This window comes from Rhinopithecus roxellana, chromosome 8 (assembly GCF_007565055.1).
Source record: "Rhinopithecus roxellana isolate Shanxi Qingling chromosome 8, ASM756505v1, whole genome shotgun sequence".
Classification (NCBI taxonomy): domain Eukaryota; kingdom Metazoa; phylum Chordata; class Mammalia; order Primates; family Cercopithecidae; genus Rhinopithecus; species Rhinopithecus roxellana.
In genome coordinates this window covers 119,776,065-119,788,872 of record NC_044556.1, presented here as the reverse complement: position 1 = coordinate 119,788,872, position 12,808 = coordinate 119,776,065, and positions in this window count along the sequence as shown.

Here is a 12,808-nt window from a genome sequence, read left to right as displayed (position 1 = left end):
TGGCAGTGCTCCCAGTGGGTACCACTGGTCCTGGCATCTCTTACCAAGCACCACCATTTCCCACAGGACACAGCTCCAAGACGCCAAGGTTGTTCTGATGTAAAGTGCAGACAGAAACTTCTCCTGCTTCCTTTTTTAGATCACATTCTATTAGTACAAAAGTTCTTTCAGATGTTTTTAATTTTTTTTTCCTACAAAGCACCCACCTTCATCCCCCCTGGATTCTGTCATGTATTCATTGCAGATCTGGGCCAGGATAAAGAACTGGGAGGAAGACACTGACTCTAATTACAGAAATACCTCCCTTCCATCACCCAAGGACTTATTACAGAGTCAGGATCTTTCAAGAGGATGGATTAGTCCTGTACCAGGTAGAATTGCCAGGTAAGATACAAATATTTCAGTAGACATACTAAAAAAGGATTTGTTGGTTATCTGAAATTCAAATCTACCTGTGTATCCTTGATTTATATTTACTAATTCTGAAAAACCTACTTCTAGACTTCTCAGTCTCCTACAGAAATTATTTTTGGTGGTTTCAGCTAAGAGTCAAAAGTTCAACTATATTTGGTTATACCAGTGCAAATGTCTGTCCAATTTCCTGCACAGTAGATCGACTGATATAAAGGGAGTTGCCAAGGAATACAAAGAATTACACAGAACAGTCAGATTGGAAATGGAATATGCCCCATGTTGGGAAGAAAATCATTTTTATCCTAGTAAAGGAACTGACCACTTGATGTCTTAAGTGGTCATTACCTGTCATTATTCATTGAATAGCAAAATGCAATATGCCTCCAAATCCCCAAAGGAGCCTGAGACTGGAAGAGCATATAAAAGAGGTAAAAAGAAAGCCAGGCCAGTGTCCTGGAAACAGAGAGAAGGAGAGACGGACAGTGTCAAATGCTGTAGGTTGGCTGAGTAAGATGAATGCCACTGGACTTGACAATGTGCAGGCCAATGGTCATATTAATAAAGGGCAGTTCTGTGGCCAGGCATGGCGGCTCACTCCTGTAATCCCAGCACTTTGAGGGGCTGAGGTGGGCGGATCACTTGGGGTCAGGAGTTTGAGACCAGCCTGGACAACATGGTGAAACGCTGTCTTTAATTAAAACACAAAATAACCCGGCGCAGTGGCTCGAGCCTGTAATCCCAGCACTTTGGGAGGCCCAGGTGGACAGATCATTTGAGGTCAGGAGTTTGAGACCAGCCTGACCAACATGGTGAAACCTGGTCTGTACTAAAAATACAAAAAAATTAGCTTGGCATGGTTGTGCATGCCTGTAGTCCCAGCTACTTGGGAGGCTGAAGCAGGAGAATCGCTTGACCCCGGGAGGCGGAGGTTCCAGTGAGCTGAGATTGTGCCACTGCAGTCTAGCCTGGGTGACACAGTGAGACTCTGTCTTAAAAAAAAAAAAAAAAAAAACACACACACACACAAAACAATTAGGCAGGTATGGTGGTGCATGCATATAATCCCAGCTATTCAGGAGGCTGAGGCAGGGGGATCACTTGAACCATGAGGCAGAGGTTGGAGTGAGCCGAGATCACGCCACTGCACTCCAGCCTAGGTGACAGAGTGAGACTCCATCTCAAAAAAAAAAAAAGCAGATTTTGGTTGAGCAATTGGAGTGAAAATGATAAATGATATAAATGATTATGTTCAAAACAACTGAGGGAGGGGACCGGGGGACAGAAACAATATGTAACTAGTTAGAGTAGTTTATCAGCAAAAAGAAGTAGAGAACTGAGGGGACAAGTGGAGGGAGAAGTGGGATCTGGAGAACCATCTCTTCAGCTGGGCAACAACATAAAACAGCCTGTGTGTGTGGTGATGGACTGATCCTGCAGAAAAAGAAGACGTTTTTTCTTTTCCTTTAGGAGCTACTCTGTTAATTGAAGACAAGGAAAACTTGATGCAAGAAAATGAGAGAGTGAGAGGATTGCTAGAGCAATGGCCTTCAGTTGGTAAGAGCTGATAATATTCAAAACTGAAGTAGAAGGATTAGCCTGAGATAGAAGCACAGATAGGCAGTACCTCCACGGTAATGAGAGGAAATGCAAAGTGTGTGGTACAGGGCTAGATAAGGCAGTAGGAGATCGTGGAAGCTCTCTTCTGATGGCTTCTATTTTCTCAGAGAAAAAGGAAACAAGGTCATCAGTTAAAAATGAGGGTAGGGGAAGAGATAATAGCGGTATGAAGAGAGAGGCAATGGTAGGGAGCAGTCACATGAATGGAATTGGGGAAATGTAGCATGACTGACAGGCATGCTGTCACATAAGGGCCCGCTTGAAGTTAGCAATTCTAAATTTAAAGGGAGACCTGTTTAAATTTAAAGGGAGCAAGGTTTTGTAGATTTTCTCCAACTATGATCTAGTAAAGTGATGAAGACCTAGAGTAGGCAGAGAGTGGGATTTAAACAGGGTTGGGATCTAACAAAGAGAGATTAATGACACAAAGTTCAGCAACTCCTCTGTAGCATCAAAGTGGGAGTAATTGTACCTGGAATGTCTTCTCCCTAGTGCAAGGGAACAATGCTGGGACGTTCAGCTGCCAACAGACACTTGATTGTAACACTTTGTAGGATCCTTGACTGTGTGTTGTCTGAGGTGGAGGATTAGCATAAACACACACATATGACACCTCCAACAGCATTAAAAATGTGATCCAGTCAAGATAGCCTTCATAAGAAATGCTTCTACTCAAACTTCCACTCATTAGTGCTTCCTATCTTTCGCAGTTTGCTAACTTGGACTGGGAATGAAAAAATGGGTTGGCTCCTGCTGGGGGAATTTTTTAATGTTACCATTCAGTGTTTTGTGGTTTCCTGTATTAGAAAATAGCTGTTTATTCAATTTTGATTGTTGATGAGAATAGACATAATGTCTGTTTTTGGTGGCTCTGAATATTTTCACATGTTGATTAACCCATCAACCATGTTTAGTAAACTCCTACTCTATGCAAAGCCCTAGCTGATAAAATAGTGTAAGGCACACTGTTCCTCACATTAATGGCCTTAAAAGCTTACTGGGGCCAGACATTGTGGTCATGCCTGTAATCCCAGCATTTTGGGAGGCCACGGTGGGAGGATCAGTTGAGCCCCGGAGACCAGCCTGGGTAACATAGTGAGATTCCATCTCACAAAAAATAAAAAATAAAAAGTAGTGGGGTATGGTGGCACATGCCTGTAGTCACAGCTGCTCACTAGGCTGAGGTGGGAGGACTGTTTAGCTGGGAGGTCAAAGTTGCAGTGAGTTGTGATCACACCACTTCACTCCATTCTAGTCGACAGAGTAAGACCTTATCTCAAAAAAAGAAAATTTGTATTGAGTAGGTAATAAACAGTAAAAATCTTTTTACCTAAACGGCAAATGAGAGAAAAATTTTTCTAGCAGTTCAGAGAAAAAGCTAGGGTTTGAGTGGTTAGGACAGGCTTTATAGAGGTAGGCCTTGAGGTATAGAAGATGCTTAATTGGGGAAGAAAGTGAAGTGGTCCTGGAGAAGATATCTATATAAAGGAAGGTTTGATAAGGAAAGGGTGAATGTACTCGAGGGGAGGAAGAGACTCAGCCTGCTTAGGGCAGTGTTGTTGAAAAGGTTAGTTTGAGCTAAGAAACAGAGAGCCTTAAGGGCTGACTAAGGAATTTTGCCTTTATTTTTGACATCATTAAATGCTATTGAAGGTTATTAGCAAAGGAACAGTGGTGTGAAACACTGATACTTTATAGCTGATCTCCTCATGGTGCCTGGGTATCCTAACAGAATGTTGTTAGGGCAGGCTATATTTTGGACAGTGGCTGAAAATAAATAATAGCTATATAAAATTCATTATATGACTGTACCACAATTTATAGTCTCAATCCATATTTTTAAAGCATTTTCCACAATTTGTTAGCATTAAAAGCAATATTGCAAAAGGCATTCTTGTGTGTAAACCTTTGTACACGTGCCTAATTATGCTGGACAAATTAATAGGTCACAGTATATAAATATTTTCTTTTTATTTATTTACTTTGAGATGGAGTTTTGCTCTTGTTGCCCAGGCTGGAGTACAGTGGCACAATGTCAGCTCACTGCAACCTCCACTTCCCGGGTTCAAGCAATTCTCCTGCCTCAGCCTCCTGAGTAGCCGGGATTACTGGCACGCACCACCATGCCTGGCTAATTTTTGTATTTTTAGTAGAGATAGGTTTCACCATGTTAGTCAGGCTGGTCTCGAACTCCTGACCTCAGGTGATCCACCTGCCTCGGCCTCCCAAAGTGCTGGGATTACAAGCATGAGCCACCGTGCCTGGCCTATAAATATTTTTAAAGTGTTCTTATCTATATTAATTACATGTCTAACATTGGTGTATGCAATTTTTTTTTCTGACACATTCACAGCTCAGTATTCTTACAGATTTTGGTTATTTGTGGGAAAAGGCTATTTCCTTATTTGGTGTTTATTTCTTTGAGAGTTGACTTCTTTGATAAGGTTAAACTTTTTCACATATATATGAATAGTTAATGTTTTTTTGTTTTGAATTGCTTTTAGCAGTTTAGTTTTCCATTGGGAATATTCATTGTTTTCTTTCTGTTTTGTAAAGATATTTTGTATTCATATATTTACCTATATTTGTAAAAAGTGCTACAAATTTTTTGTGTTTGCTTTTTAACTTTGTTTATAAAAATTTCTGATATATATTAATTTAAAAAATTAGGATTTTACAAGCTTTTCTTTTATGGTAACATGGCACTATGTTAAAAAATGTCCCATCAGCCCAGCTCTTTGGGAGGCTGAGGTGCTTGAAGGCAGGAGTTTGAGATAAGCCTGAGCAACAAAGCAAGACCCGGTCTCTACAAAAAATAAAAAATAAGTTGGATGTGGTGGCACATGCCTGTAGTTCCTGCTACCTGGGGGGCTGAGCTGGGAGGATTACTTAAGCCCAGGAGTTCAAGGCTGCCGTGAGCCATGATTGTGCCATGCACTCTAGGCTAGGTGACAGAGCAAGACCCTGTATCTAAAAAAAAAAAAAGAAAGGCCCATCAAAAGACTATATAACAATTTATATTTTCTTAAGTATTTTGTGGTTTCTTTTTTTTTAAAAAATTTAAATGTAATACATCTGGAATTTATTTTAAAGTAAGATGAAGGCAGGAATGTAATTTTATCCTCCCTCCTTTCCTTCCTCCCTGCCAATGATTTGCTATTTGTCTTAACCCTACCTATGCCAATTTCTGCTGATTTGAATTATGTCATGTTTATCATCCCTTAAATCTTCATCATAATTAAGTATAGTTCTGGTCTTTTTATGCTGTTTCATTGCTTTGTTGCCTATTGCTACACTAGTATTAAATGGTTTTCATCAATATACCTTTATAACAGAATTTTGTATCTGGCAGGCAAGACTCTCCTTGATCTCTGTCCTTTTTTGACCTTTTTTTGGGGGGGGGAGTGGTGGGGTGCCATTCACTATTCATACATGCTGATTTTTACCAGGTAAACTTTATAATTATCTGATAATTTGTAAACAATTCCTAAGATATTTCATTTGACATTGTATTAAATGTATACATTGATTTGGTGAAAAATGGAACACCTAGAATATTAAATATTAGAATCCAATAATATGGTCTATCTCTCCATACATGTACATTTTTTTTCTTAAGGCCATTGTTAACATCTTTTAGTTTCTTCACATATCCTACAAATGTGTTAAGTTTATCCTTGTGTTTCTTCTATTTTTTTTTTTTTTTACATTGTTAAAGTGAATAGGATATTTCCCATTATATTTTTAAACTACTGGTTTCTGGTAAAAAGGAAAGCTGTTTATTTAGGACATTTTCCTTTTTTTCCTAAGCTTGTCTTCCCTTGGCTTTATGACTCTTCTCTTTCCTGGAATGCCTCAGATCTCACCTAGGGAAGCAGTGCGGAGTAACAGAAAAAACTTTGGTTTAAAATCATGTCTTTGACTCTTGGTTCTGTACTTAGTAATTGCATGACCTTGAACCAGTTAGTTAACTGGTTCTGAATGTCAGTTTCTTCTTCTGAAAAATAGGGATCATAAAACCAGCCTCATGGATTTGTTGTGAGGATTAAACGAAATAATATGTGCTACACTCTTACTAGGTTCCAGTCCTTAGCATGATGCACATATAAATGCTCAATAAAAGTCTGTTGGATAAATACTGTTAATAGAGACCCACAATCTCCTAAAAGTACACCATGAGCATTTGCCCCTTGTACTTTTTAAGAGAAGAAGGTAACACATTATTAGATAAAATGTCACTGAGCAATTTTTAATCTGCAACCTGGTGCCATGAATGAACAAACTGGAAAATAAGAGTGGGGAGGCTTCTGTGATGGAGGTGGCTACATAAATGGAATAATTCCAGGGGACTCAGAAACCTACTGTCTATACCTGTTTCCCAGCCCTTGGCCACAGTATCTGAAATGAAGTCGAGAGCCTGCTCTTGGGCCAGACAGCATTCTCCCCTTGGGTTCTCTTTGAAAATACAATCATATTTGGACACTGATATAAATCAGTTTATGAAATCACTTTTTTTTTTTTTCTGTAGAGATGAGATCCAGGGACTGTGATATTTCTGGTGCCTATGGAAAGAGAAGACACAGGCCAGGCGTGGTGGCTCATGCCTGTAATCCTAGCTCTCTGGAAGGCTGAGGCGGGCGTATCACAAGGTCAAGAGATCGAGACCATCCTGGCCAACATGGTGAAACACCATCACAACTAAAAACATAAAAATTAGCTGGGCGTGGTGGTACGCGCCGGTAGTCCCAGATACTCGGGAGGCTGAGGCAGGAGAATCGCTTGAACCTGGGAGGTGGAGGTTGCAGTGAGCCGAGATTGTGCCACTACACTCCAGCCTGGTGACAAAGTGAGACCCCGTCTCAAAAAAAAAAAAAAAAAAAAAAAAAAAAGGAAAGGGAAGACACAAAAAATGGAAAAGGAGGATTTCAAAGATTAATTTTGCTGACATGACATTTTCCCCAGTAGTTGCCCTGGGTAAGGGAACTCATTTGCAAATGATGAGCTCTTATTTTCAGTTCAGGGTATTTCCTATTAGTCGGTTATCATTATGGCTTATAAATATGTCCATTGTAAGTTTGCTAAGTATACAGCAATTCCCCAGAGGCTGGTTAGTCCTTGGTAAGTTTATGAATTTAACAATTTCAGGAACAAGGAACAACAGCCATGAGGTTGGAAGGAAAGAGCTAACACCCTGTGTCTTACCGTGTTAGTCACTGAAAGCTATTGTTTGATTCCTATGGCAAGTGTCTTCTTAAAACAAATCTTCTCTGAGAATTGTCTTTCCACTGCTGTCTAGACAAGTTAATTATGCTGGTCATTTTCTTGTTATTGACAGAGTTTTGGAAACAGTAAATCCTAAGAACCCCAGAGAATCTTGAACTTTCTAACAGGAGCTTCAAGTTTTCTGTTTTTCTGTCCTGAATGAAGATTAATTTTACAAGGTTATTAACTTCAACCAGTGAAACACCAAAAATGCTTCACTAGGAACATGTCCAATATCAGTGATCACATTTAAAAATCCTAAGTGAGGGGGGCGGAGCAAGATGGCCGAATAGGAACAACTCCAGTCTCCAACTCCCAGCGCGAGCGACACAGAAGACCGGTGATTTCTGCATTTTCAACTGAGGTACTGGGGTCATCTCACTAGGGAGTGCCGGACAATCGGTGCTGGTCAGCTGCTGCAGCCTGACCAGCGAGAGCTGAAGCAGGGCGAGGCATCGCCTCACCTGGAAGCGCAAGGGGGAAGGGGATCCGTTTTCCTAGCCAGGGGAACTGAGACACACAACACCTGGAAAATCGGGTAACTCCCACCCCAATACTGCGCTGTAAGCATACAGGCATTCCAGGAGAATATATCCCACACCTGGCCGGGAGGGTCCCACGCCCACGAAGCCTCCCTCACTGCTAACACAGCAGTCTGCCGCGATCTATCCGCAAGGCAGCAGCGAGGCTGGGGGAGGGGCGCCCGCCATTGCTGAGGCTTAAGTAGGTAAACAAAGCCGCTGGGAAGCTCGAACTGGGTGGAGCTCACAGCAGCTCAAGGAAGCCTGCCTGTCTCTGTAGTCTCCACCTCTGGGGACAGCGCACAGCTGAAGACCAACAGGGGAAGTAGCGGGAGCCGGTGCAGACGCGAACGACTCTGTCTGACAGCTTTGGGGAGAGCCGCGGATCTCCCAACGCGGAGGTTGAGATCTGAGAACGGACAGACTGCCTGCTCAGGTGTGTCCCTGACCCCTGAGTAGCCTAGCTGGGAGAAATCCCCCACTAGGGGCAGTCTGACACCCCACACCTCACAGGGTGGAGTACACCCCTGAGAGGACACTTCCAAAGGAAGAATCAGACAGGTACACTCGCTGTTCAGCAATATTCTATCTTCGGCAACCTCTGCTGCTGATACCCAGGCAAACAGGGTCTGGAGTGGACCTCAAGCAATCTCCAACAGACCAACAGAGAGTCCTTCTGACTGTCAGAAGGAAAACTATCAAACAGGAAGGACACCTATACCAAAACCCCATCAGTTCGTCACCACCATCAAAGACCAGAGACAGATAAAACCACAAAGATGGGGAAGAAGCAGGGCAGAAAAGCTGGAAATTCAAAAAATAAGAGCGCATCTCCCCCTGCAAAGGAGCGCAGCCCATCACCAGCAACGGATCAAAGCTGGTCAGAGAATGACTTGGACGAGAGGAGAGAAGAAGGCTTCAGTCCATCAAACTTATCAGAGCTAAAGGAGGAATTACGTACCCAGCGCAAAGAAACTAAAAATCTTGAAAAAAGAGTGGAAGAATTGACAGCTAGACTCATTAATGCAGAGAAGATCATAAACGAAATGACAGAGATGAAAACCATGACACGAGAAATACGTGACAAATGCACAAGCTTCAGTAACCGACTCGATCAACTGGAAGAAAGAGTATCAGCGATTGAAGATCAAATGAATGAAATGAAGCGAGAAGAGAAACCAAAAGAAAAAAGAAGAAAAAGAAATGAGCAAAGCCTGCAAGAAGTATGGGATTACGTAAAAAGACCAAATCTACGTCTGATTGGGGTGCCTGAAAGTGAGGGGGAAAATGGAACCAAGTTGGAAAACACTCTTCAGGATATCATCCAAGAGAACTTCCCCAACCTAGTAGGGCAGGCCAACATTCAAATTCAGGAAATACAGAGAACGCCACAAAGATACTCCTCCAGAAGAGCAACTCCAAGACACATAATTGCCAGATTCACCAAAGTTGAAATGAAGGAAAAAATCTTAAGGGCAGCCAGAGAGAAAGGTCGGGTCACCCACAAAGGGAAGCCCATCAGACTAACAGCAGATCTCTCGGCAGAAACTCTACAAGCCAGAAGAGAGTGGGGGCCAATATTCAACGTTCTTAAAGAAAAGAATTTTAAACCCAGAATTTCATATCCAGCCAAACTAAGTTTCATAAGTGAAGGAGAAATAAAATCCTTTACAGATAAGCAAATGCTTAGAGATTTTGTCACCACTAGGCCTGCCTTACAAGAGACCCTGAAGGAAGCCCTAAACATGGAAAGGAACAACCGGTACCAGCCATCACAAAAACTTGGCAAAATGTAAAGACCATCGAGGCTAGGAAGAAACTGCATCAACTAACGAGCAAAATAACCAGTTAATATCATAATGGCAGGATCAAGTTCACACATAACAATATTAACCTTAAATGTTAATGGACTAAATGCTCCAATTAAAAGACACAGACTGGCAAATTGGATAAAGAGTCAAGACCCATCAGTCTGCTGTATTCAGGAGACCCATCTCACATGCAGAGACATACATAGGCTCAAAATAAAGGGATGGAGGAAGATCTACCAAGCAAATGGAGAACAAAAAAAAGCAGGGGTTGCAATCCTAGTCTCTGATAAAACAGACTTTAAACCATCAAAGATCAAAAGAGACAAAGAAGGCCATTACATAATGGTAAAGGGATCAATTCAACAGGAAGAGCTAACTCTCCTAAATATATATGCACCCAATACAGGAGCACCCAGATTCATAAAGCAAGTCCTTAGAGACTTACAAAGAGACTTAGACTCCCATACAATAATAATGGGAGACTTCAACACTCCGCTGTCAACATTAGACAGATCAACGAGACAGAAAGTTAACAAGGATATCCAGGAATTGAACTCATCTCTGCACCAAGCGGACCTAATAGACATCTATAGAACTCTCCACCCCAAATCAACAGAATATACATTCTTCTCAGCACCACATCGCACTTATTCCAAAATTGACCACATAATTGGAAGTAAAGTACTCCTCAGCAAATGTAAAAGAACAGAAATTATAACAAACTGTCTCTCAGACCACAGTGCAATCAAACTAGAACTCAGGACTAAGAAACTCAATCAAAACCGCTCAACTACATGGAAACTGAACAACCTGCTCCTGAATGACTACTGGGTACATAACGAAATGAAAGCGGAAATAAAGATGTTCTTTGAAACCAATGAGAACAAAGATACAACATACCAGAATCTCTGGGACACATTTAAAGCAGTGTGTAGAGGGAAATTTATAGCACTAAATGCCCACAAGAGAAAACAGGAAAGATCTAAAATTGACACTCTAACATCACAATTAAAAGAACTAGAGAGGCAAGAGCAATCACATTCAAAAGCTAGCAGAAGGCAAGAAATAACTAAGATCAGAGCAGAACTGAAGGAGATAGAGACACAAAAAAACCTCCAAAAAATCAATGAATCCAGGAGTTGGTTTTTTGAAAAGATCAACAAAATTGACAGACCGCTAGCAAGGCTAATAAAGAAAAAAAGAGAGAGGAATCAAATAGATGCAATAAAAAATGATAAAGGGGATATCACCACTGACCCCACAGAAATACAAACTACCATCAGAGAATACTATAAACGCCTCTACGCAAATCAACTAGAAAATCTAGAAGAAATGGATAATTTCCTGGACACTTACACTCTCCCAAGGCTAAACCAGGAAGAAGTTGAATCCCTGAATAGACCAATAGCAGGCTCTGAAATTGAGGCAACAATTAATAGCCTACCCACCAAAAAAAGTCCAGGACCAGATGGATTCACAGCTGAATTCTACCAGAGGTACAAGGAGGAGCTGGTACCATTCCTTCTGAAACTATTCCAATCAATAGAAAAAGAGGGAATCCTCCCTAACTCATTTTATGAGGCCAACATCATCCTGATACCAAAGCCTGGCAGAGACACAACAAAAAAAGAGAATTTTAGACCAATATCCCTGATGAACATTGATGCAAAAATCCTCAATAAAATACTGGCAAACCGGATTCAGCAGCACATCAAAAAGCTTATCCACCATGATCAAGTGGGCTTCATCCCTGGGATGCAAGGCTGGTTCAACATTCGCAAATCAATAAACGTAATCCAGCATATAAACAGAACCAAAGACAAGAACCACATGATTGTCTCAATAGATGCAGAAAAGGCTTTTGACAAAATTCAACAGCCCTTCATGCTAAAAACGCTCAATAAATTCGGTATTGATGGAACGTACCTCAAAATAATAAGAGCTATTTATGACAGACCCACAGCTAATATCATACTGAATGGGCAAAAACTGGAAAAATTCCCTTTGAAAACTGGCACAAGACAGGGATGCCCTCTCTCACCACTCCTATTCAACATAGTGTTGGAAGTTCTGGCTAGGGCAATCAGGCAAGAGAAAGAAATCAAGGGTATCCAGTTAGGAAAAGAAGAAGTCAAATTGTCCCTGTTTGCAGATGACATGATTGTATATTTAGAAAACCCCATCATCTCAGCCCAAAATCTCCTTAAGCTGATAAGCAACTTCAGCAAAGTCTCAGGATACAAAATTAATGTGCAAAAATCACAAGCATTCTTATACACCAGCAACAGACAAGCAGAGAGCCAAATCAGGAATGAACTTCCATTCACAATTGCTTCAAAGAGAATAAAATACCTAGGAATCCAGCTTACAAGGGATGTAAAGGACCTCTTCAAGGAGAACTACAAACCACTGCTCAGTGAAATCAAAGAGGACACAAACAAATGGAAGAACATACCATGCTCATGGATAGGAAGAATCAATATCGTGAAAATGGCCATACTCCCCAAGGTTATTTATAGATTCAATGCCATCCCCATCAAGCTACCAATGACTTTCTTCACAGAATTGGAAAAAACTGCTTTAAAGTTCATATGGAACCAAAAAAGAGCCCGCATTGCCAAGACAATCCTAAGTCAAAAGGACAAAGCTGGAGGCGTCACGCTACCTGACTTCAAACTATACTACAAGGCTACAGTAACCAAAACAGCATGGTACTGGTACCAAAACAGAGATATAGACCAATGGAACAGAACAGAGTCCTCAGAAATAATACCGCACATCTACAGCCATCTGATCTTTGACAAACCTGAGAGAAACAAGAAATGGGGAAAGGATTCCCTATTTAATAAATGGTGCTGGGAAAATTGGCTAGCCATAAGTAGAAAGCTGAAACTGGATCCTTTCCTTACCCCTTATACGAAGATTAATTCAAGATGGATTAGAGACTTAAATGTTAGACCTAATACCATAAAAACCCTAGAAGAAAATCTAGGTAGTACCATTCAGGACATAGGCATGGGCAAGGACTTCATGTCTAAAACACCAAAAGCAACGGCAGCAAAAGCAAAAATTGACAAATGGGATCTCATTAAACTAAAGAGCTTTTGCACAGCAAAAGAAACTACCATCAGAGTGAACAGGCAACCTACAGAATGGGAGAAAATTTTTGCAACCTACTCATCT